The 22,622-nt window shown below is 47.8% G+C and overlaps 1 pseudogene; it reads left to right on the top strand.

The window, feature by feature from the left end:
* The window catches only part of LOC121972500, a 30,978-nt pseudogene extending 26,475 nt beyond the window's left edge, over positions 1 to 4,503 (top strand).
* The last annotated feature ends 18,119 nt before the right edge of the window (positions 4,504 to 22,622 follow it).

Raw genomic sequence — 22,622 nt, 5'->3', positions numbered from 1 at the left:
GAAAACCAGTAATTCATTTTCAAGACTCTTCACATATATGCAGCAGTCATACTCACATCTCCTATATCCGTTTTGAATCATATATGAATCAAAACGTTTGTACCATTGCCTAGAAGATTGTTTGAATCCATAGAGCGATTTCTTCAACTTGCAAACCAACCGCTCTTGTCCGGGCTGAGTAAATCCATCGGGTTGTGACGTAAAAATCTGCTCCTCCAAATATCCATGAAGAAATGTCATCTTCACATCCATTTGCTCAAGATGCAAATCGTGATGTGTCACTAAAGCAAATACCGCTCTAATTGACGTATGTCTTACCACCAAAGAGAAAATTTCTTCATAGTCAATCCCCTTTCTCTGTGAATACCCCTTTGCTACCAACCAAGCCTTAAACTTCATTTTTTCTCCCTCTGACATTGCTTCTTTCTTCTTGAATATTCAGTTGCACCCTATAGCTTTCTCTCCTTCAGGAAGTTCCACTAGATCCCACGTTTGGTTCTTATGCAACGACTCCATCTCCTCTGCCATAGCATCCGCCCACCCGTCCTTCTCATAACTGTGTATCGCCTCATAAAAAGATGTAGGGTCTTCGCTACTAGTGATAAGCGCATAAGATACCAAGTCTTCGAATCCGTATCTAGTGAGTGGTTTTACGACTCGTCTCGTTCTACCACTAGCTATAGTGCGATGCTCCGTGTGCTCTGAGCTAGAATCATCAGAGTCATGAGTCTCTAGCTCTACCTGCACAATATCTTTCTCCATGTTGCTCTTTGGTGTTTCCTTTTCTTCTTCCTGAGTACGCTGTAACATAGCTTTCTCGTCAAACACTACATCTCTGTTGATCACCACCTTGTTTGCCTTAGGATCCCAAAGCTTGAAGCCTTTAACTCCTTTCCGATACCCCAGAAAAATACATTGCTTTGACTTCGAATCCAGCTTTGATCTTTCCTCACTAGATATGTGCATATAGGCTGGACATCCAAAAACTCGAAGATGAGAGTAATCTACTTGATTTCCTGTCCATACTTCCTCTTATACTTTGTCTCCTAGTGCTGCCCTTGGTGATCTATTAATAATATAACATGTCATGTTAACTGCTTCCGCCCAGAAATTCTTTGTAAGCTCTACATTCAACCTGAGATATTTTGCCTTCTCAATGATTGTTTTGTTCAACCTTTCCGTGACCCCGTTTTGCTGATGTGTCTTGTGAACCAAGAAATGCCTCATTATCCCATACTGCTCACAAAATTCCTGAAACTTTGAATCTGTGTACTCAATCCCATTATCTGACCTAAGGCATTTGATCTTCCTTCCGGTATGGTTCTCCACTTCAATTTTTCAGAATTTAAACTTTGCAAAAGTTTTCGACTTGTGACGCATAAAGTATACCCAGACCTTTCGTGAGAAATCATCAGTAAAACTCACAAAATACAAGTGCCCTCCACGTGATGCTACACTGGCTGGTCCCCAGAGATTTGTATGCACTTAGTCCAGAATCTCCTCCCTCTTGTTTGCTGTCATCTTAAATTGCACTTTGATCTGTTTCTCAAGAACATAGAATTTGCATAATTCAAGCTTATACGTCTTGCCACCCTTCAACAAATCTCTCTTGTGAAGTTCTAGCATCCCACGTTCACCCATATACCCTAGCCGTATATGCCACAAGGCAGTACTGTCTGATTCAAACTCCACTAAGGTGGCTCCATCTACAATTGTAGTCCCTATCAACTTGTAGATATTTCCTGCTACCTTTTGTCCTTTCATTACCGTTAGAGCTCCCTTGCTGACCTTCATCGCCCCACTCACTGATTTATAATTACAACCAATATTATCCAGTGTGTCTAGTGAGATCAAGTTCTTTCTTAGCTCTGGTATATATCTGACATCACATAAAGTTCTGATCACACCATCAAACATCTTGATTCTGATGTTTCCTATGTCGATAACTTTGTATGACGCATCGTTTCCCATGAACACTGAACCAGAATTCACTGCCCTATAGGTGTCAAAGCAATCTTTGTTTGGAGTCATGTGATATGAACATGCAGAGTCTAAAATCCATGCATTCGTCAGCTGCTCCAAACTTGACATAACTAATAGCATATCTCCATCACCGCTTTCTGAATTTTCTTCTTCAACTATGTTTGCAGACTTTGCCGAACTACCTTTGTTCTCTGCAACATATTTCTTTATCTCTGGACAATCTCTCTTGATATGACCTTTGCCTCCATATTTGTAGCACTTGATCACCTTCTTCCTTCTCGATTTAGAACGAACCTTGTTGTTGTTACCCAATCCATGTCGAGATTTGCTCCTACCACGGTCTTAGTTGCTATTTATCACAAGTCCTTCTCCCTGAGAAACTTCAACGCTTGTTTTCTTCCTTTGGTGAAAACCTAGCAACGCACCTATGATCTCCTCCAATTTGAGAGTTTCCTTTCCCCACATCAAAGTAGTCACCAAATTCTCGTACGTAGGAGATGAAGGTAGAGAATTCAACAACATCAACGCCTTATCTTCGTCTTCGATCTTCACATCAACCCGCTTCAGATCACTTACAATCTGGTTGAATATATTGATGTGTTGGCTCAAATTAGTTCCTTCTGTCATCTTCAGCCCGAATAATTTCTGCTTGAGATACAGCTTGTTTGTCAATGACTTTGACATGTACCGACTTTCCAATTTTTGCCAAACTGCCACCGGTGACTCGTCGCCCATGACATGATACATCACGTCATCCGTAAGACAAAGTCTGATTGTTTCTACTGCTTTCGCCTGAAGTTCTTCCCAATCTGATCTTTCCATTCTTTTCGATTTTCTTTCTCCTAGCGGCTTCACCATTCCTTGTTGCACCAATAAATCCTTGACCGTTCTCTGTCATAATCCAAAGTTTCCAATTCCGTCAAACTTCACCATATCAAACTTCGCAGAAGTTGCCCCGACATGTTGAAGAAATCCGCCAAAAACCTGTAGCTCTGATACCAATTGTTGCACAAAGAGAGGGCAACACCTCTCAACCTCTAAACCGCGGAAGAAGAGGAAGAGAGAAAAAAGAGATCGCGCGGAGCAATAAGACAAAGACGCACAAAAGGAGAGCAAACACGAGGAAGGAGAAGAAGAAGAGAAAGAAGAAGAGTTACCGTGATTCAACGACTTGCCTACTCCACAAAACGGTCGAAGCTTTATTAGAATTCTCTCTACACAAGAGAATCACATCTAATAATTCTTGTGTTTGTTGTTGTACAATAGACTTATAATAATCCCCATAAATAATGCTAAACCCCAAATCCGATAAAATCGTAACAGAATTTTATTATGAAAAATCACAACAAAATTCTGTTATATAAAATCTTACCAGAATTTTATTAAGAAAAATCTTAACAGATTTTTCTTTCATAACATCCCTCATATTAACCTTTATCCAAATATGAGCTACCCCTCAACAATCCCCATGCCACAAGAAGGTTGCAATTGTTGCTTGTTATCTTGATCGTGATACTTATGATCCTGGCATCATACGTTCTGCTCTTATATGCTTGTAACACCTGATTCTTACTGATTCTCTGCTAAGATTATTGACTATGGTGGGCCACATAATTAATTGGAAGTCTAGTTCTTGTGTGGATAATTGGAGATTGAATTTAGTCTTTACCATAAGAAAGTAACTATTGCTTGTTTCAGAAGTTTATGGATATGCTTTATATAGAACATATCTTAGAAAATTCTCATAATTTTCACAATCTACATCTTAGAATGACTGAAGAAAGCTGATAGGTTTTCAATCTCGTTCACAAAAATCTGATTTTTAGTGATTCTCCATTAAGTTTATTGGCCACAGTTAACCGTAGGGATTGGTTGAAATATGGATCATTGGAGATCTTGCCTAGGTTTTACTATATTTCTTGATGCTTGGTAAGAGAGGAATGTTATTGCGAAGCTAAACATAGTTGTTGCAGAAGTCCAAGGAAGATCCTTACATAACCTTAAAAGTTAAAACATGTCTCAGAATTCTCAACTTTCCACAATCTACAATTTAGAATAATAAAGGAGACTGTGAACACTGTTAATATTGTGTTAGCGAAGACCTTTTTTTGTACTTTTAATTCTCTAGAATTCATTAATGTTTGTTGTTTTGTTTCTACTTTTGAGATTTCTTTCGCCATGGAAAATGATCCTGTTGTGGAAATTGTGTTTATACAGAATGGCCTTGCAACTAAGGTAGAGAAATCCAGGAAGCAGATGAAGGAAAGGAAAAAGGACAAAGTAAAATTTTACTTCTCACCGCAGCGTTAAGAAGGTAATTCCCCATCTGATATTTACAATGTTTTAAATTTTACTTCTCTAGTACTGAACAAATGCTCATAGTTCTTTTCATTAAAGCACACCAAGTAAAATGTGCTTGAATATTTTCTAATAAAACTCACTAGAGATGCTTACTGTTTTTTATCGTTCAATTTTCAGACAAAGGCAGGAGATGCTGCTAAGGATGGGAAGAAGAAATGAGCTATCAACATCTTCCTCGGTAATTCTTGTTGTTACTTTTGGATAGTTGCTAAGGTGTAATCTTGTTGGTTTAATTTTTCTTGATCTACATCTGGAGTTTTTGCTCAATATGAAGACTTTTTCAGCTTAAGTTTAACAGTTTATCTCCTATGGTATTATTATTCTGTGAACTTTCTAGTTTCAACATTTATTTTGTGAGTGTTCTATTAAAATTGTACAAGCTCTACAATCTGTTTGCATTAAAATCTTCCCTTAATAGACATTCATTTAGATAATTGGTGTGATAATATGGTAGCTGTTCCTGTTATAATTTTGCTTGAAACTTTCAAAAAAGTTGGCATAAAGGTCACTATGAGCTCAAATGTTTAGATTCTAATTTGCAAACAATAAACCTTGATTATGTATTTCTGATATAAACTAATGGTAATGGGATATTGCAGTAACAAATAGAGCTGGTCATTAAAACATTTCCGAAAGTGAATTTATGTAATGTAAAAGGTCATTAAAACAAATAATTTGTCATAGTAATTGGTGAGAAGTGCAATTTTGAGTTCTATTGGGTTACTTTTTAAGCTCAAATGGTAGTGACTGAGGTTTGCTAATGTTGATATATGAAGTGTGAAATAATTCATGTAAATAAAATATTTAAGTCTTGAGCCATTGTTATAGTAAATGGTGATAATTATCACTCCAAGACCTTTAGAATTGTTCCATGTGATTTGGAAGAGGTAAATTACGGGGCTTCATTTAGCAGTGGCCTTTGCATGAAGGGATTAAGTGATCTGCGATACATTTCATTTACATTAACACCACATGCATCCCAAAGAAGTATATATGAGATAAAGTACAACTAACATCCATTAGTGTCTCCCTATATAAGTATGATTCTTCCTAAATAAAATCCAAATATTTCCTGATGCGGTAATGAGGGACCCATCCAGTGGAAGGGCATTGTCATTGTGGAGGTCAAAGGTCAGAGTCGGGGTGGTCAACGCCCCTCTACCATCAGCTGGTCAGATGACCCACCTACCTGATCGGGATAGAGAAGGTCCGACCCAACATCATCATAGCTCGACCACATAAGCTTCTGACGTTCAGAGAAGTGGATCAGTGGGGCACACGCTAAGCGGCCGGCTCCACTCGGAGTTACATCAAATCTCGGCACAAGCCCAGCGGAGCCACGACCGAGCAGATTACATTCGAAGCGGAGCTCGGGCAGTGGGTGGTTGGCCGAGCGATCATCCCGCTCGACCCAAGAACGATAGCGTCCGAACGACTGATGGTTGGTTGAATGGCTCACCCGCTCGGCCCAGTAACGGACAAAAGGAGGATCTAGGATATCATTCTAAGCGCCCGTGCCACCGACAGACGACATGGTCGACGGCATGGTCAGGCAGTGGATTGTACAACGGAAGTTTCTACTGTCACGTCAGAGATATGCCCGGGTCGTTAAGGTATGGTGTCAGGAATACTTTCTCGACTTGTCTTTTCAGGGGAAGCTTTGAGAAACGTGCACGTCTCAAGGAGCGTGCACGCGCGCCCCTGGAGCCCTATATAAAGGATCCCAAGTTTCAACGGAGGTATGCTAATCTTTACTGTAGTCACGCTATTTCTCTGTTACTTTGCTTCCTTGCTTGTACATCATCGGAGACTGACTTGAACGTCGGAGGGTCATCGTCGAGGAACCCCTCCTTGGTTCGGCACTGACGCTACTGTGATTGCAGGTTCCTCTAGCACGGAGTCCACACACAGTCAATAGGAGCACCATGTTCCTAACATCCATCGTCTTGACTCTCGGACAGGATCATTTCCTTATATGTTAAAGAATGTCATATGAACAATCGAAATTATTAATCAGCAAGCTCCAACTAATCGTTGTCAAACATAAGAACTAGAAGTAACATCATTGATAAGACAGCTAACGATCACAAAAAAAGGGTATGGAAACAAGTGCTGTATTGGACGATCATACTCCAGGAATGCAAAAGAGCTAGCGAATCCCTAAACTCACTTAGCACCACCAAGAACCGATCTAAAATGGGGATGAAAAGGGCCTTACCTTCATCGTTGTCCTGCGAGAATTTCCACTCCGGCGGCGGCAGGGATGACTTTGCTGTTCTTCATCTTCCGATCTAGCTCCCCCTTCTTGTGAGATGTCCCGCTATAGCTAGCGCATCATCGGTGATCTGGCCATTGCCCTGCTGCTTCCTTTCGCCCTACCGAGGCCGAGCTGTGGAAGCTGTTTCCCTCGCAATTGGTCATTCCTTTTCATAGACAGATATAAACGACGGCCGAAGTCCCTCCTTTATATGAAACTGAAATCCAATCACACATTATGTGGAGGCTCAAATATATATATATATAGTTCGATCGGGTTTTGGTCGTCTGGACTCGGTGAGAGTCATCTAGTCGCCCATGAATGGAGTGTGCAGGGTAACAAATCCTTATATTTGACCACTCAGTGTGTCTTGACGGTTCCAAATGTCCAGACTCAGTGAGAGTCATCCATGATCGCCTACGAAAGAGGTGTGCAAGATATTAGGAATACAACTTAACTAATTTTAGGAGTGATCAATTTTATCCCAAAATATTTTATCCAACTTAATTAATTTTAGGAGTTATCGGTTTAGTCTAATGAAAATTTTATTCAACTTAATTAATTTTGAAAGTAACTAGTTCAATTCTACTAAAATTTTTCATTAGGATAAATCGAAATCGAAACGTACGTATAAGAAAAAATTTATCAGTTCAACATTCTTATGACAATAATTTATTAAAAAATTAAAATTAAAGAAAAAAAATCATTCCTTAATTCGTCGCTGAGAGTCGACTGAAATTTATAGTTTGAACTAAAGCATGATGTCATCCCACCTAAATTGCTTAGGTGGCTTATGTTCATGGGGTATTTCAACTTATAAATTATATGAATTTTAGTTAGTGTTAAAAGACTTAAATAAGAAAAATATTGGATTATGCCCTTTTTTTATTTTTTTATTCAAATTAAAATAGATTGAATAATCTCCTGCATTTGTATACAATCCATTTGATTGATTATAAAAAATAAGAAAGGAAAAATGCATAAAGTTTTGCTTTTGATATGCTACGGATCTTTGGCTACGGACTCGTTGAAACTTGACTCAGGATGTTTGAAATTGATTCAATTGCTCGTGAGTAAATTTGTACAGGCATCAGAAATCATTCCAGGCACATGTATTTATCTCAAGATTTTTTATATCATTTTTTTATTTTATATTAGGATATATTATATGTATTTAAGGTTTAAAATTTTAAGATTTAAAACTAAGGTTATAATAAATTTAAACCAATAAAATTTTTCTTCTCAAATTCAAATTTTTTCTTGAATTATATTATCCAAAATTAAAAATTTTAAATGCTATAATAGCTAATTATATATATTTAGAATTTAAATTTTTAAAATTTAAGGATTAGATTTAAAAAAATTTAATTAATAAAATTTTTCTCTAGATTCATACTTAAACTAATAAAATTTAAACTAATAATAAATTTAAATGCTCACAAAATATAATATATATATATATATATATATATAAAATATTTTAAGAAATTTTTATTTTTTATTTTAAAAAAAAATGGGAACACCTGACCAAAAGTTCTAAAAAAAAATTAAATTGACATTATGAAAAAACAAATAAAAGTTTGTAAAACCCCACAGATGTTTTCTGTCTTATCCATCAAGCTCAGGACTGGTTCATTGTGCAGAACTCGGATCCTCAGTCCCACTCTCTCGTACTTTTTCTCTATCCCCGTATCTCACTGAGGAGGGATCGTTGCTGGCACAATTAATGCTGAAATCTAACCAGATCTAAATAAAAGTTAAGACCGACAGTAAAGAAAAATCTACTCAGATCCAATCGAATTCTAATGCTGATCACGCCGACAGTGACCGCTCTAAGTTCATCTTCCCCCCAAGAAATAATTTTGATCAGGCCAATGGCCAGAGGTCGCTGGCGATAAGCTGGAACGACAAGTGGGACACGGAGCAAGGGATTTTAGGAACAGAGGATTTGATCACTCATTGTGTGATACGGTTGGTAATGGAGGGGCCCATGAGGAAAGGGTTAGAAGAGTCAAGGTCATATGGCGGTCAAAAGTCAAGAGGACGTGGTGGTCGATAGTCAAGGTGATGCGGCAGTCAATGGATAGGCTGACGGGGTGATTAAAGGCAAGCAGGGGTGATAGTCAAAGGGCAGGCAGGCTGGTCAATCAAGGGGGCAAAGCAGTCGGAAGACGAGGGAAGACGTCAGGCGGAACACAAGTCACGGGTCGGCATCAGCAGGGTTGTCCAAAGGAAGTCCGAGCTATAGGCCTGTGATTCAAGGAACTGGAAATATAGGCCAATGGGTTAGAAACGGCAGAGCTGATCAGAAGCAGCCCGAGCTACAGACCTGCGGTTGGGGGCCGGGAAGTACAAAGCGCAGGATACAGGTCGGCATCGGCAAGGCTGTTTAGGGGAAGTCCGAGCTACAGGCCTGTGATTCTAGGAACTGAAAATATAAGCCAATGGGTCGGAAGCGGCAGAGCTGATCAGAAGCAGCCCGAGCTACAGACCTGCGGTTGGGGGCCGGGAAGTACAAAGCGCAGGATACAGGTCGGCATCGGCAAGGCTGTTTAGGGGAAGTCCGATCTTCAGGCCTGCGATTCAAAGAACTGGAGGTGAGGCCCGGAAATGCGAACCACGGGTGCAGGCCCGGAAATGCGGACCACGGGTGCAGGCCCGGAAATGCGGACCACGGGTGCAGGCCGGTGCAGGGATACAATGGATCGGAAGAGCTGAGTAATACGGGTGCGGAGAATCCCAACGGTCCGCCGAGGAGAGTCATTGCATATCGACACTGCGGGCGAAAGCGGAGATTCCTAAAACGAAAAGATGCCCTCATAACCAGTAGTAGCCTGCCAGCTGTCCCCCACTACAAGACAAAATCCATGTACGAAGGCGGAGGTTCCAAAACGGAAAGATGCTCGCACAACAAATAGCAGCACGACAGGTGTCCGGAATTAGGCGACAAAGCCCAGCGTCTAACGTTTTTTCTGACAGGATGGCAGGCTCCAAAAAGGGGAGGCATAAAAGGCGAAGAATCCCTCGTATGCAGGTATGCGCACATACTCTCTGATCACTTTTTTCGACAACTGTTTTCCTTCTTCTTCTCTCTGTTCTTTCTGGGGAAAAAGGACCTGACTTGAGTGTCGGAGAGCCTGATCCGGGGACTTTTTCCCTGAGTTTCGGTCTCTAACGTGAAGGGGGAGATTGTCTGAGTGTGTGCAGGGTCCTGCAGCAGCGTCAGCCACCCGTGGGAGCCGAATCATCTTCTACGACCTTCCGTCAACCATCGGGACACCTGGACCAGCATCCGTCAGACTCAGCCTCCGGACGGGATCAAATTTGGCGCCGTCTGTGGGAAGCACAACAGCCTGATCCGGAGCGTGAAGATGGAGGACTCTGGTCGAAGTTCCAGCAGGAGGATTAACGTCACCATGACTGCCGGGGAGTACGAGCTCTTTAAGGAGGTAAGGAAGCAGGCCGCCTCTGAAAAACAAGGAACGGTTTCACGACCTCGCTTGGCACCCGAAGCATCTAGAGAGCCAACTCCTGCCTCCGACAGGGGCTCAAAGAGGAAGCAGCAGGAAGAGCTCCCTCGTGCTTCATTTCAGGAACCTCGCCGCAATTATCGTCGAGCCGAAGCCCGTGAGCACAGTCCAAAGAAAGAGGAGCCGCCGGCGTCGGTAGCGGAGAGGTCTCTACATCCACCGCGGGATTCAGGAAAGGGAAAAGCTATAATCCCTGCCAGAGATCTGCCTGAAGATCCGGATGACAAAGTACCCTTCTCGGATCAGATCCTGAGGGAAAGCCTGCCCAAGGGATATTGAGCCCCGAACATTGGAGAATACGATAGGAGCAAGGACCCGGAAGAGCACCTGAGGAAGTTCAAAAACGCGGCCATCTTGTACCATTACAGTGATGCTGTCAAATGCCGAGTATTCCTACACACCCTGTCTGGGTCGGCGCAGAAGTGGTTCGACGGATTGCCCCCAGAGTCCATCAATTGCTTCATGGATTTCAAAACGGCCTTCCTACGCCGTTTCGCCAGTAGTCGTAAGTATCAAAAAACCGACCACTGCCTGTTTGCTCTCAAGCAGGATTCGACCGAACCCTTGCGGAGCTACATCAATCGGTTTAGTCAGGTGGCCAATGACGTTCCCTCCGCCACCTCAGAAATATTGATGAGTGTCTTCTCCCACGGATTGCGAGAAGGGGAATTCTTCAGAGACCTTATCAAAAACCCCGCCCGGAGTTTTGATGACATGGTGGAAAAAGCTTCTTGCTACATCAAGGTGGAAGAAGCGCAGGCCGCTAGGAGGAAAGCTGAAAAGACGATGGCCCCAGGCAACCGACCTGAAAGGAGAGCACCACAGCCAGCTCAGCCCTTCCAGCGAGGTCAACCCACGCCTGCCCCTCAGCCTGCTCAGGGAATTAGACCAGCGCCGCGAGTTGCCGCCGTACACGTGCCCAGGCCTGGACCAAGGGGAGCGCCATATTGCACATATCATCGATCCAGGACGCATGATCTCAGTAACTGCTTCCAATTCGCCCGTGACGCCAGGCGAGCTGCAGAGCAGGGTTTGCCTCCCCCGGCGTTGGCGCCCCAGATACAGAGGATGGATGAAGAACGGGCTGCAGCTAGGCGCGCTCGGCAGACCCGGCCCGACCTAGCCGACCCATCTAACCAAGCTGGCCTCGGGGAAGACCGAGGAGATGCCGGAGAACTGGAGAACCGGGGCAACGCTGCCGTGCGAGAGATCGGTATGATCTCAGGAGGACCCACTGGCGGAGACTCAGGCCGAGCCCGTAAATCACACGTTCGGCGGCTGTATGTGGGGGTCGTGGGATGCAGATACGAGCAGACCTCTGGCCCTGTTATTAGCTTTGGGCCCCAAGACCTGGAGGGTCTGGAACTGCCCCACGACGATGCCCTCATAATCAAGGCCGTTATTGCTAATAGCCGAGTGGCTCGGGTCTTTGTGGATACCGGGAGCTCGGTCAACATTTTATTCAAAGCTGCGTTTAAGGAGATGCAGATCGACGCCGCTGAGCTCCAACCTGTAATCACTTCCTTGTATGGGTTCACAGGTAACGAAGTTAAACCCATGGGCCAGATCAAGTTGACCATCTCCATGGGCACGGAGCCATTGGTGCGCACCCGGAGGAGCACCTTCATCGTGGTTGGTTCACCTTCCTCCTATAATGTCATCCTGGGAAGGCCAGCCCTGCATGAGTTCCGAGCTGCTGTCTCCACCTATCATCAAAAGATCAAGTTCCCGGTTGGCGAGCAGGTCGGAGAGGTAAAGGGGGAGCAGAAGGTGTCTCGAAGCTGCTACATCAATATGGTCTGGGTGGAGGCGCGCAAGAGCCGGCGGATTCAGGATGGCGGTGTACATGCCATCCAGGAGGAGCCTCTACCTGTTGCTGAGGAGCCTATCTCCTGCGAAGATATCCAGTTGCATCCTGACAGAGCTGAGAGCATCACTCGCATTGCTAGTGACCTGTCGCCGGAGCTGAAGTCGGAGCTGATACAATGCCTGATCCGCAACAGAGACGTCTTTGCTTGGTCCCCAGAAGAATTGCCCGGGGTCAAACCAGAAGTAGCCGAGCACAAGCTGTATACTATACCCGAGGCCAAGCCAGTCAAGCAGAAGAAGAGAAACTTCTCCGCCGACCAAAATAAGATTATCCAGGCTGAGGTGGATCAGCTCAGGAAGGCAGGACATATTCGAGAGGTGCAATTCCCGTCCTGGCTTTCCAACGTCGTATTGGTGAAGAAGCCCAACAACAAGTGGAGGGTGTGCATAGACTTTCGCGACCTCAACAAAGTCACCCCCAAAGATTGTTACCCACTGTCGCGGATCGATCAGGTGGTGGATTCAACTGCTGGCTGTGAAAGGATATGCATGATGGACGCTTATCAGGGATACCATCAGATACCCCTAGCTAAGGAGGATCAGGAGAAGGTTAGTTTCATAACAGCTGATGGTACTTTCTGCTATACTGTCATGCCATTTGGGCTCAGGAACGCTGGAGCTACCTACCAAAGGATGATGGATAAGGTTTTTCGGAGTCAGATCGGGCGGAACGTAGAAGTCTATGTTGATGACATCCTGATCAAGTCCCCCCTGGCGTCCAGTCTGATAAAAGATGTAGAAGAAACCTGTGGGACTCTGAGGCAATATGGGGTAAAGCTGAATCCCTTGAAATGTCTGTTCGGGGCCAAAGGAGGGAAGTTTCTGGGCTACTTAGTGACTGAACGAGGGATAGAGGCTAATCCTGAGAAGGTTCAAGCACTTCGTGACATGCAGGTCCCGCAGAATCTGAAGGAAACGCAGAAGCTGGTCGGCCGGATAACAGCACTATCCCGATTTATCTCCAGATCTGCAGATCGAGCGGCGCCCTTCTTCAAAGTGCTCAGGAAGGCAGCCAAGTTTCAGTGGACGGAGGAGTGCACACAGGCCTTGGAGGAGCTAAAGCAATATTTGGAGTCCTTACCGTCGCTGTTTAAGCTTGAAGCGGGAGAGCCTCTTTGGGTCTACTTGTCAGCTACCCCTGAGGCCGTGGGGGCTGTGCTGGTTAAGGAGCAGGACAATGTACAACGGCCAGTGTATTTTTTCAGTCATCTATTGAAGGGGGCTGAGTCTCGGTATACGGCCCTAGAAAAGTTGGTTTACGGACTTGTTCTAATGGCTCGGCGCCTCCGACCGTATTTTCTGGCGCATCCCATCATCATCCTGACAAACAGTACTATGGGCCGAGCTCTCACCAAGGTGGAAGTAGCGGGTCGGCTTATCAAATGGGCAACCGAGCTAGGGGAATATGACATACAGTATTAGCCCCGAACCGCTATCAAGGCACAGGCCCTGGCGGATTTCTTGACAGAAGTTTATCAAGCGGACTCGGAGGAGGTCTGGAAGATTTATGTAGATGGATCAGCTACCCATCGGGGAAGTGGTGTAGGCGCGCTTCTGATATCTCCGCAGGGAGATATTATGCAGCTGGCTGTACGACTAAATTTTAGAGCTACTAACAATGAGGTAGAGTATGAAGCCCTATTGGCAGGTCTGCAAGCAGCTCGGCATGTGGGGGCAAGCAAGGTCATAATATACTCAGATTCACAACTAGTAACTCAGCAGATGGCCGGACACTTCGAAGCAAACAACGAAAAGATGCAAGTTTACAAGGAAGCCTATGAGAAGATGAGGAAAGATTTTAAAGAAGTCATAGTTACCAAGATTCCCAGGGCTGAAAATGAAAGGGCAGATGAACTAGCTAAAATGGCCAGCTCTTTGACTACTTGGGTACTTGGCCGACCTATAGCGCAGACCTTCCTTATAGCTCAAATCGATCTGCAAAATAATCTAGGAGAAGTAATTGATTGGAGGGCACCCATAATAAGTTTCCTCCAGCATGGAATTGTACTCGCCGACCTAGAAGAGGCACGTATGCTCAGGAGACAGGCTCATTCTTATGTTATGATTGGAGACCAACTGTACAAAAGATCCTTCTCCAGACCTCTGCTCAAGTGCCTGAACATGGAAGACGCCGACCAGGCCTTGCGGGAGATACACTTGGGGTGCTGTGGCAGTCATGCAGGTAGGAGAACGCTAGCTCGGAAAGTACTATTGGCTGGGTATTTCTGGCCTACCTTGCAGAGGGATTCACAGAAGTTAGTGAATACTTGTCTGTCATGCCAAAGGTACCAGAACCTGACACACCGACCTACCGAGCTGCTGAGAACTTCTACAGTATCTTGCCCGTTTGACCAGTGGGGTATGGACATCGTAGGACCGTTCCCAATGGCTACGGGGCAAAGACGTTTCTTGCTGGTGGCAGTAGATTACTTCTCTAAGTGGGTGGAAGCGGAAGCTCTGGCCAGAATCACCGAAGATGCGGTGATCTAGTTCTTATGGAAAAATATCTTTTGCAGGTTCGGCTTGCCTCACAAATTGGTGTCAGATAATGGCAGACAATTTCAAGGGCGCAAGATACAAGAGTGGTGCAAGGGGTTTGGAATAACTCAGGCCTTCACTTCGGTGGCTCATCCGCAAAGCAATGGTCAGACGGAGGTAGTCAATCGAAAAATAGTGCGGGGGCTCAAAGTCAAGCTGGACCACACGGGAGGCAGTTGGGTGGACGAGCTGCCAAGCATTTTGTGGGCCTATCGTACAACACCCCGAGAAAGTACAAGTCTGACATCTTTCCATTTAGTATATGACAATGAAGCAGTGGTACCTCTGGAGGTCGGGATACCGTCTGTGAGAAGAATGATGTATGATGAAGGGAACGCAGAGCGACGGCTGGCGGAGCTAGATTTCATCAGCAAAATTCGTGAACAAACGGCGGCCAGGTTGGAGGCCTATAGACTGAGAATGAGGCAAAACTATAATAGAAGGGTGATCCCTCGTTTCTTCGGAGAAGGAGACCTAGTCTGGAAGCAGGTGAAACCCTTAGGGGAAGTAACGAAGCTAGCACCACAATGGGACGGACCATACAAAGTCATCAAGAAGCTGGCATCAGGGGCCTATTATTTGCAAGACGCTCAGGGGAAAAAGCTAGAGCGACCTTGGAGTGCTAACTACCTACGGCCCTATCGGGTGTGAGGGATATCGACCCCGTTGCTGTAAGCCAGGGCAGCCGAGGGGGTTAGAGATAGCATGGTAGTCAAGCCAAAACTCGAGCATGGTAGTCAAGCCAAAACTCGAAGATACATGTAAAAATTTCATCGGATTAAGAAGTTGATACAGATCATTTGAAAGGAGCAAAAATATCATCTGGAAAGCCTTGAATGATTTGATGGCGATCCAAAAAGTCTGCGGGGGGGATGGAGCTCAAGAAGCCCTGCGCGTGCAACTGACGGATAACCCCGGTTGCCGTGTATGGTATGGTCGCAGAGAAGCGTGCCCCAGCTTGGGATAAAAATTCGGGGGAGGTCAGGTAGGACATTCGACTTCATAGGCAACGGTCCTCCTCTCCTTCTTGATAGACGGTCAAGGCGGTGGATACTCCCGTCAATGCTGCTCGAGACTGGGTTAGCTCTGCTTTCAGCGCCCTCAATTCAGCTGCTTGAGTCTCCAACTGTGCCGCCTGGACCTCCAGTTTATTGTTCTTGTCCTGCAGAAGAGTATTCTTGGACTGTATTTCCTGAGCCTGATGGGCTAGTTGCTGCTGAAACCCCGCCTCAGAGGCAGCTCTTTCCTCTTTTACCACTCGGAGCTCGTCTCTCACCTGTATCAAGGACCGTTTCTGACGAGCAGTTTGATTGGTTAGGGCTTGAATCTCCGCTCGCAAAGCATGACTGGCTTGGGCAGGGTCGTTCAGTTGCAGCTCTAGTTCGGAGACTCTTTCCCGGAGTTCTTTACTCTCATGATGGAGGGTGTGAAAGGACTGATTCAGCACCAAAGATTCTGCGTGGGTCTGGGCGGAAAATACAACCTTCAGTTAAGGCAATGCAATAGCAAGAGTAGGGTGAGGGGTACGTACCTTGGCCCAGGACTTCGAAAACCTGTCCATCTGGACTAATATAGGTGCACTACCCATTTGCTCCATGCTCTCTGCCCACAAATTGCCGAGGCAGCCTTTCATCATCAAAAGGCTCGTGGGGGCGTCAGGCCGCCGAGCTAGAGCAGCTTCGGAGGGGATGGTGGTCCTGTAACGATGGCGAGCAGAAGAGGAAGGTTGAGAAGGGCCGGCGTCAGCACCAGGCGGAGCAGAAGGAGGTTCGGGAACGGGCTCTGTTGGCGCGAGGTTCGGAGGATCGCTTGGGATGTATTCCTCTGCAGTGCTAGGGGCAGAGCGGAACGCAGCAGGTCGTCCCCTGTAGGGGTTGGGAGAGGCTGCCAGATGAAGGACGCAAAAATGAAGAGGGAGGGATGTCATAGCCAGTTACGACGGCAGCAAGGGGGTAATGTGGTAGTATAAGGAACGGAAGCAAGCGTTGATGAGGTCGAACCTGGTCTTCGGCGCCGTCTGTAAAGCAGGGGTTGGTTGTCAGAGTCAGAATCATCAGAGTGAGGCCGACCCTGTGAAGAGGTTGCCGCAGCCCTGTCTGTGGCGCCCCGGCCAGAAGAACTTAGACCTGCGCGAGGAAGAGCTGCACGACCACGTCCGGAGGCCCGGGGGGCTCCTCGGAAGACGCGCCTGGCCGGACGGCCGATTGGAGTACTACCCCGGCCTCGGCTCGGAGCGGCAGGCGAAGGAGAAGCGGCGTGTGGGGCAGGACTGGGAGCAGGCTGAGCCGCGGCCCCGAGTGAAGCGGATCCGCTATGGGGGAGTAGCCTCCTAGCCAAAATTGCCCGACCGCGCCGCAGTATTTCCAGGTCGTCAAGAGGCAGAGGCAGAACCTCTGACGCACGCCGCAAGACCTCAGCTGAAAGCGCCGCCACGAGAGTTCATTCTTATAGGGAAAAGTAATCGGAAAGAAGGCACTCAACACGAACTTACCTAAGGAGAGCGGTGTGTCGGAGGTAGAGTGGCTCAGCCTGAAAAAAGAAAGTAGGTCTTCAGACAGCAATCTCGTCAGATTCAAACGCCAATCCTCCATTCGAGTAGCAGCCGTGGCATAGGAGAGATCCATGTGGAATTCGTCCAGTGTCGGAGTCAGAGGCAGCTCAGGTTGCCAATGCATGGGCCAATCTGTTTCCTCTGGAAAACGGAGAAAAAAGAACTTTTTCTTCCAATTAGCACTGGGAGGAGGAAGAGGAGAAAAGAAAGCGGTTTGGCTGCGGGCTTGGAAATCAAAAAGACCATCGGCGCGTCGAGCAAGAGTGAAGAAGCAATGAAGAAGGGGGGCTGACCAGGACACTTCACAAACTTCGCAGAGTATCACGAAGCCACACAGAACCTTTATGGAATTGGGAGTTAGCTGACCTAAGGGAATCCTAAAATAGCGACACACCCCGGACAAAAAAGGATGAGGAGGCAAACGAAGGCCAGACAAATTGTTCCGTAAAGAAAGTACATGAACCGGGCGGAGGGTCGAAGTACAAGTTCACACCAGTAGGAATGATGGGGCGAAAGCTGGTAGGGATTTCGTAAGTATACCTTAGGTCATCCCAATCCAACTCAGCGAAAGTTGAAGCGCCTGGGAAGTGTTCCGCCAGCAAGGAAATCCAAGAAGGAGAGGTCATTGCAGGGGAGATTATCTCAGGAGGCAGAAAGAACAGACGAAAGGAGGAAGCTTAGAGAAAAAAGAAGCGCGGCGCAGTCTCAAAAACGATCAGTCGCGGCGGCGACGTTTGAGTACTTCGTGGCGATGGCGAACCATAACAAAAGGGAGAGAGGAAGAAGATACTTATAGGTATGGTGGAGGAAGGATATTTTCGTAAGTCAACAACGGACGGTGGACGCGGGGGCGGAGGCAGGCAAGGAGCGCTCTGTGATGAGCCTCGGAAATATAACCAGAGGGCATTAAGGGAAAGGCGAGGGCTCGAAGCACGAAGCGTCCCCTAAAGGAGGCGCTCCAACCAAGACAAAAGTATACGGAAGAGCCAGCAGGGAGACAGGTAGTGCAGGTCAGCAGGCTTCAGGGACATGCGAGGCAAGAGTTGGCCCGGGCCGGGCTAGGTACAAAGGCAGCTATCGGAGGAAGAGCTACGTGGCCGAACAAAGCGAGCAAAATGAGCAAGGGCAAACAGATTAGCATAGATCTACTAAAACCACGGACGACCTGCTAAGGAAAGAAACAAGTTAAGGATGCATGAAGGGGAAGCGAGACAATCATCCGAAATTCAACACGACCATACGATCAAGTACAATCATGGGAGGTTCAGCATTAACACCCAAGAGGTGAACATTACAACACATCGCTCGTCATACAACATCCGGGGGAGAATGCGCAGAATCAACGGAAGCCGGAGGAAGGAGCCCGAGGTCGGCTGGCGCTATATCGGAAGACGCAGGATCAACGGGCGCATCAGATGCAGCAGCAGGAGGGGCCTGGGCAGAGATATCCCCGAGAGCTGGATCGGCCGCAGGTGGAGGAGCCTCCAAGAGGAAAAGTCCCTCATCCGCTTCAAAAGAAGGGAAGGTGTCCTGCGACAATTCTCTGGTCAGGCGAGCTGTGTCCAAGAACGTGGCGGGAGGTGCCGAGCGTAGGAAACCCTGCTCAAAGGCTTGTCTGACCCCACCAGTGGCCCCATGACAGAGCAACAGGACCATCCATCGCCCCAGCTTATGAAGGAAAAAGGAAGAGCGGACGTAGGCCAGTCTGTACGCCTTTAGCCGCTCTGATTCGCCAGCCCGGTACACCTCCAAATTGTTCCGATTCGCCACAGCCTCGGCGCGGGCCACGGATAAATCGCTCTGGCCCTGAGTAGCTGTTTCCTGGGCCTTCAAGAGATCCGCTTGCAAGGATTGGAGAGTGGCTTGACACGCTTCCCACTGAGTCCGCATGGTTGTTTCTCGGGCAACGGCAGCGCTAGCCAGGGCCTGGGCGTCGGCCAGCCTCATTTGCAAGAGCTCCTGACCTTGCCGTAGAAGCGTCAACTCCTCTGATTGGGAGAGCAGCTCTGCATCTTTGGCCTACAGCTCAGAAACTGTCGCCTGATGACAATCCCTTTCAGAAGCTAAGGAAGACTCACTTGTCTCCAAAGCCGCCTTCAGCTGCTGAAGTTTATCGAGGGCAGCATGAGAAATGGCCCGAGCAGAGGCCGCCGACTCCCCGGCGGCACGAAGGTAAGCATCCAAGCCTCCAAGAGAAGGCTCGGGAGGAGTGGAGGAGGCCGCAGGGTGCTCCAGTTCCTGAAGGCGTGCCTCGAGTGCCGCGTTCTCTCGCTGAAGCTCGGCCGCACGTTGCACGGCGCTCAGACTCGCGGAGCAGGTCTGTAAATAACCGGAAGAAGAGAAAAGGGGTTACAAAGATACACGGACACCAAGAAAAAGAAGAGAAGAAGCTTACCGCCACCAGAGAACGAGCAATTTGATCAAACTCCCCCATGGGGGAACGACTCTCCCAGAATTGGTCACTGGTTGATTGCCAGGAGATGGCCAGGTCCCCATAGAAATCAACCTGACCGAAGATGGACGATGAATCGGCACCGGGCGTGTAGGCTGGATCGGTCTCCGAGGGGAGCCGCCATGACGCTTCAAAGGTTGGGTCTGTAGAGGGCAGGTTCGCAAGCGGCACGGCTGAGCTCGGAGGCGCGATGAGAGGAGACGCGGAGGGCATCGGTGAGCCCAGGAGCTGATCGTCAGGGGACAAGGGCGAAGCAGGCAATGTACTTTGAATGGGCAATGGAGCGGGCAGGTCCGAAGGCGGGTCAGAAACCTCCGGATCGGAGGCCTTCTCCCGGGCCAAGCTTGTCTCCTGGGGCAAGCTCATGTCCGATGACCTGGTGGGAGCGGAGATGCTCAATACGCGTTGACGGCGAGGAGGTGGAGGAGAAGTTGCGGTGACTGGGGCCGTCCGTTTGCCTTTGCGTGTCAGGCGCAGCTTCATAGTCGGAGGAAGAGAAGACACTTGTTATGCAGGTGATGGCTCGGCCGTAGGTTGGCCAGAGGTGCAAGGCAGGGCTGAGTCCGCTGGATTAAGTGCAGGTGGCTCAACAAGCATCGGAGCCTCTTCCGCATCAGAAGGTCGGGGTTCCGAAAGTTGCGGACCGGCGACGACGGCGGGAGCAGAAGGTAGACCCTGTGTTAGCTCCTCATTCAGAGCTTGTAGAACGACCACCGCGGGTGTCTCTTGACTGGCGAAGGAACGGAGGATTGCGGCCGCTGCAAAAATAAGAAGAAAAAGCACCTTAGTTAGCGAAGAGCAGTATGCAAAAAGATAATGACTTACCGAAAGGAGCTCCAATTTCGGTAGGGACAGGACTAAGGCCAAAAACATGCAGGATGCCTTCCAGCATCAGCGCAGACAGGCGAACAACGACACCTTTCAGCTTACCCATAGCAGCGGAGCAGGCAGGTTCATGGACATGCGAAGGGAAGTCCGAAGCGAGGAGGGGGCGCCATTGGAAAGGCCCGGCTAAGGGGACGGGGGGCTTGAGGAAGAAGAAGCGAGACCTCCAGCCTTTATTGGAAGAAGGTAGGTTATCAAAAAACTTATGGCCCGGCTTAGCCTAAACATTGAATACCCCCGCTTCGGTTCGCTTGAAGGAATAAAAGTGATGGAATAGTCTTGCGGTCAAGGGGATTTGGTAAATGCGGCACAAGATGATGGTTCCGCAAACCGCTCGGAACACATTGGGGGCAAATTAAGAGATACCAATCCTGCAATACTGACTCAACTCAGAGAGAAAAGGATGTAACGAGAAACGAAGACCGCCTATGACCTGATCCTTAAAGATTGTGATAAACCCTTCGGGGGGAGAAGAAGGATGTTCGTCTGTCGTGGGAAGGCGAAGCTCATATGTGGCGTCTAGCCCCAAGTTGGATTGCAGTGAAAACAGGTCGTGATGGTCTAAATCAGAGATGTAATGTGAATACCAGAGGGGGTCCTTATCATCCATGGCTGTGGAGAGCAAGCAGGCGAGGGGGATGAAGATAAAAAGGGTCACAGGTCAGGCGCAAGCAGGAAGACGAGGAGCTGCACTGCTAGAAACGGCCGCAAACGAAGGGAGGAGGAAGGCGAAGCATTGGGGGTAAGGAAAGCGGACTGCCTTTAGGGTTTATAAATCCCATTCATTCCTAGGAAACATCGAGAGTTGAGCCGAATATCTTTTTGGGGTAACGTGCCTCAACGCCGTCGGATGAGAAACAAGCGTCGAAGGGTGCAAAAGGGGGTCAGATGCTGGCGTCAGGAGGCGTGCGCAGTAAAGGCGCCGGACAGGTGTCATCGCAAGAAGAAACGCATTAAAGATCGACAAGGCAAGGTAATCATGAAGGGGCGTGGCCTCAAAAAAGAAGTATTCTTCGTGAAAAGCTCGAGGCTAGGCGGGAAGTCTCATGAAGCTGCAGAAGCCAAGCAATTCAAAAGGGTCGCAGGTAAGACAGGGCATTGGAAGCGATTGCCAGACCAGAAAAATAGCAAGCAGGTCTGTGGGGATGTTCCTCGACCGAGCAAGCAGCTCTGCATAGGTAGCCCTGATCCGATCAACTGACCAGGCGCGTCACGAGAACTGCGGAGTCATCATAAAATGCAAGGGCGTTGTGGCCCAAGGGTGGGGTAAGATTTTTACGCTCCCTCTTCCATTCTTAATTCTATACTGTGCGTGATGCACTTGCAGGAGGAAACGCGACACAAATAAGTACGCCCAAAGCTAGCAATAGCTACCAGATTAACTAAAGCAAGAGGAGCGTCGCAGGCAGGACGGATGAAGGAAGTACATCTAGGCCTGTGTTGTTTGGAGTTCTTACTGGTCTCGGACCAGCGCCATCGCCACCGGTCTCGGACCGGAGTATCGCCACCGGTCTCGGACCAGCGCCATCGCCACCAGTCTCGGACCGGAGTATTATTACTGGTCTCGGACCAGCGCCATCGCCACCGGTCTCGGACCGGAGTAACCCCAGACTCTCGCCTCAGTGCGAGTTATAAGTGAGCTCTACTCTCACGCCCAACGACCTTTCAGGTCGGTTCCCATGCGAGAATTATAAGTGAGCTCTGTGCTCACGCCTAACGACCTTTCAGGTCGGTAGCCCCAGACTCTCGCCTCAGTGCGAGTTATAAGTAAGCTCTGCTCTCACGCCCAACGACCTTTCAGGTCGGCTCCCATGCGAGAATTATAAGTGAGCCCTATGCTCACGCCCAACGACCTTTCAGGTCGGTAACCCCAGACTCTTGCCTCAGTGCGAGTTATAAGTGAGCTCTGCTCTCACGCCCAACGACCTTTCAGGTCGGCTCCCATGCGAGAATTAAAAGTGAGCCCTGTGCTCACGCCCAACGACCTTTCAGGTCGGTAATCCTCAGTGGAAGTTATAAGTGAGCTCTGCCTCACGCCCAACGACCTTCGGTCGGCTCCTATCTGAGAATTAAAGTGAGCCTGTGCTCACGCCCAGTCTTCGGTCGGTAATCCCGGACTCGCCTCGGTCACGAGGTTATAAGTGAGCTCGCTCTCCGCCCAACGACCTTCGTGTCGTCTCCCATCGAGAATTAAAG

Source organism: Zingiber officinale, chromosome 4A, assembly GCF_018446385.1.
Source record: "Zingiber officinale cultivar Zhangliang chromosome 4A, Zo_v1.1, whole genome shotgun sequence".
Classification (NCBI taxonomy): domain Eukaryota; kingdom Viridiplantae; phylum Streptophyta; class Magnoliopsida; order Zingiberales; family Zingiberaceae; genus Zingiber; species Zingiber officinale.
This window is presented reverse-complemented; position numbering and strand designations above follow the sequence as displayed.